The 3,406-nt window shown below is 30.2% G+C and overlaps 1 pseudogene; it reads right to left on the bottom strand.

Annotated features, from left to right (window-relative positions):
- Positions 1-2,432: 2,432 nt before the first annotated feature.
- Positions 2,433-3,201, bottom strand: LOC114074731 (annotated as a pseudogene).
- Positions 3,202-3,406: the final 205 nt, after the last annotated feature.

The following is a 3,406-nucleotide window of genomic DNA, read 5'->3' on the forward strand; positions in this document are numbered from 1 at the left end:
TATATATATATATATATATATAAAATTGTTTTCGAATATATTTAGTCTGTTTGGTATGAAATTGACATATTGTATAAGAATATATATTAAAATGTGTGATAATGTATTATTCACCAATAGAATTTGTATTATATGTGTTTTTATAAATTATTCTATATATATATATTTATTACCATTTATAACAATACATAGCAATACTATTATAAATATGGTGTATTCACAAAAGTTTACTTAATAATTTAGTAAGCCTCTTAATTTTAACAATGTAAAATAGTTATTCGAACATAACAGCCTAATCATTGTGGAAATAATAGACTAATTATGTCACTGGATGGTAACTTGATTGATTTTTTTTTTTTTTGATGAAAATAAGAAGCAATACTAAATTTAAACAATAGTTTTTAATAAAACAATTTTTATCACTTTTGTTTTTGTGATCAATTAATCAACAAAAGACAAAAACCCTTCAACCTAATCTCATCATTAATTGTTAATACAAATTCTGTTACCAGATTATAATTAAGATCTAATTATCCTTACAGCATGATTCCACGTATACAATTCTGTTTTTTCCCTTTTTTTTTTGCTTTTAATTTCTTCTTGGATTATAAATTTTTAAGTCTAATTAAAGCTTTCTCTAATAGATACTAAAAGAGTTGATGTTGATATTTAATATAGATTCAGTGCTCTACCAAGAAACCTTATAGATCATATTCTAAGGCTCTTACCCGTTCATGACGCAACAAGAACTAGTATTTTGTCAAAAAAAATGAAAATATATCTGGGCTGCGCATCCCAATTTATTTCTTGATAACACCTTCTGCAGTAATTTAGCACTGAAATATCAATCTGTATTGAAAGAAACAATAGATATGACTCTCTTACAACATATTGGAGATATTGTGAAGTTTGATCTCGATGTTTCAGGAGTACAACTGTGTTTATATGCAGATATCGATAGATGGATGCTTTATGTCACGAAATATGGTGTCAAGGAATTAACCCTCAACATGTCAAAGAATATTAATAGAACTTATAAAGTGCCTTCGTATATATGTAATTGTCGAACACTGACAGAATTGAAACTCTTCAATTGCATCTTCAAACACAAAATTATTTTCTTGGCTTTCAAACTCTTACCACACTTGAAATAGAAAAAGTAACGTTTCTGCACGCTATTTGCGATATCAATATACCCCTTCTTGTCAAATTAACCTTGATACATTGTGATGGCACTAAATACCTCAACATTGTGTTCTCATCTTTATTGAAGTTCTTGTGTCATCATGAGAGTCACTATAGCCTTGACCTAAATAGCAATTCCTCTAAAAAATGCAAAAATTTAACATATTTATACCTTGTGATTGATAATCCGATCATGGGCGTCCTAACCACTAGGCACTAAAGCCATCGCTTGGAGCCTCATATTTTTGGGAGCTCGCATTTTTCAAAAACAATAACGTATATATGTTGTTTATTTTTTTAAAACAAATTATAGGTACTATTAGTGTTATGATTTCTACTAAAGAAATTGTGTATGACATGAATATAAATTTCGTAAGAAAGAATTTGATGAAAAAATGGATGACAAAATCACTAAGCTCCTTGAAGAATCTTTAGAGTTGATTACTTTATATATGTGGAATAGATCAAATAATTTTTTCACTTCAAAATAGATTTGAACCAACTGAAGCATATAAAAATATTTTTGATTTCTTATTAAGTGGTAAAATATTGAGATTACTAGATGATTTTTTTTTAAAAAAATATTGTCTTAACCTTGGACTTCCTTTTAACACATAATTGTTATATTCTGATATTGATGGTTTAGATTTATTTTTTGAATTATAAAAGTTAAAGAGAAATAATACAGGTAAAAGATAATGATGTAAATGAAAAGACTCAATCAAATAAAAAGACGATTCTTTTTCAAATACACATATTGTTTATACTATAATGTAAACAGTTCATGTAACCTTTGCCTCAATTGATTTTTTTCGAAATTAAAATTGACCAGATCTTCTGAAAGATCAACAATGTCTCAAAGATAGATTGAATGATCTAGCTATATTATCATTTGAAATGTAATTATTAAAACAAATTGATTATAAAAACAATACTTAGTGACTTTGCATCTAATCTAGCTACAAAATAGATTTTAAATAAAAGTATATATGATGAAAAAGGATAAAGTAGGGCCACTGTCATATGTTTCACTTTAAGTCCCCAATATTGTTGAGTCGGCCCTGAATCCATTGCTCGTTGAAAGATTAATTTTGGAAATGTCTCTTTTTAGCTCACCTACTCTTGATCGAACCGTGAAAATGTCTGAATAGTAATTCGAGTATTAATATTTTTTGACTATTAGCTACGAGATCATTTCTTCAACATCAACATAACTCATGAATCAACAGGCAAAAATCACATGATTATTAATCCATGACAACACAAGTATACACAAAGCAACCAGATCTCTTTCATAAAAGCAAGTTCCAATAAGGCGGTCCTTCACTTGGAATACGTGAATTCATTTAGAAATTCCCATGGCTCTAGTCTCTCCAATTAAAATTAATCTATCACTACAAGCTCTAAAAGACAAACCCCAATCAGTCATATTAGAAGCTGTTCTTTCAGGCAATCTTCCTATTGTAGCCCGTACTTTGTTTTGTTTGTCATTCTTCCTCACTTCCACACGTAAGCATAATCAGCAACAGACAAATAGACATCCTAGTTATAGCTCAAACAGGAGACATGATCAAGATTTAAACCTATTTTCAGTTCATATTCCTCTCCACAGTGTGTTAATAGCTCCTTTGGCGACTCTAATCATCCAATGCTTCCAGTTACATACAACTTTCTATCCGCAAAAACCACAAAACACATCTTATGCCACTTGTTCATGCTTGTTGAAGTTTTCCACGTTCCAGTATTTGAATTGTAAAGTTCTGCTAAGCTAAGTATATTTTCCCTGTTAGTCACAACCACCAGCTAGAATGGCAATCTCCCCAAAGCTGGCAAAGCCAAACAAGCATGGTTCATAAATTTGCATTCCAGATAACCAGGTGTTTATTAATACATTGTAACGATAAATGACATGGATAAGATTTCCTTTCCAAATACAAGCAGCTCTTTGGCAGTTAGGATATCTGATTGTGTATGGAAGTCATTTATCGTTACAGTATTCAAAAAACACTTTGTCATCTAGAATGCAAATGAATCCACCAAGGTGTTTGTTTGGCTCTTCCAGTTTTTTGGAGATTTCCATCCTTACTGGTGGTTGCGACTCATGGGGGAAAAATACTTTGCTCAGCATGAATTTAAAATTTAGAGACTAGACCTGGAAAACTTTACCAAGCATGAACAAGCAACGTAAGATTGTGTATAACTATGCTGTCATGGGTTGCTG

Source organism: Solanum pennellii, chromosome 11 (genome assembly GCF_001406875.1).
Source record: "Solanum pennellii chromosome 11, SPENNV200".
NCBI lineage: Eukaryota > Viridiplantae > Streptophyta > Magnoliopsida > Solanales > Solanaceae > Solanum > Solanum pennellii.